This window comes from Gigantopelta aegis, chromosome 13 (assembly GCF_016097555.1).
Source record: "Gigantopelta aegis isolate Gae_Host chromosome 13, Gae_host_genome, whole genome shotgun sequence".
NCBI classification, from domain to species: Eukaryota; Metazoa; Mollusca; class Gastropoda; order Neomphalida; family Peltospiridae; genus Gigantopelta; species Gigantopelta aegis.
Window position 1 is genome coordinate 11,902,585 of NC_054711.1, and position 601 is coordinate 11,903,185.

The following is a 601-nucleotide window of genomic DNA, read 5'->3' on the forward strand; positions in this document are numbered from 1 at the left end:
GGACCACAACAATCAGTTGTCGGCACTACAGTGCAGGAACTGTTACCCCAACGAACAACCATTCTTAATCTAAGAAAAAAGACATTGGGACTTTAGTGTTGTTGTTGTTTTCTGTTACCACTAAGGTATGTCTATTATATTATAAATTGATACATTTGAATTGCTGTTAGATAGATAGTTATAGTTGTGAAAGTAGTTTTGGTTGATCCATCACTTTTGTACATTATGTTGTTTGTAGAAAATAAAAATGAAAATGAAAAACTATTTTGTGGTTTTCGAGACAAGTCATAACATGTCTGTGACGTCATCGCTGTGGGGCCTAACCACCAATGGTATAAATAACCTGTCTCGATCGTGGAGATCGTCATTATAGGGGGGGGGGGGGGGGGGGGGGGGGGGGGTCCTCGATAAGACAACAGTCAGCATGACTGACTGGCAAACCTATTTACAATCGATCTATTACGATCCCAACCACCCGGGCAGTTTGGCAGGCCCTAAAAAATTGTATGAAAGCATGAAAGCATGAAAGCCGAGGGAAAATAGCCCATCAGTTTGGCAAAAATCAAAACATGGCTGAATGGTCAAGAAACTTACACCATGA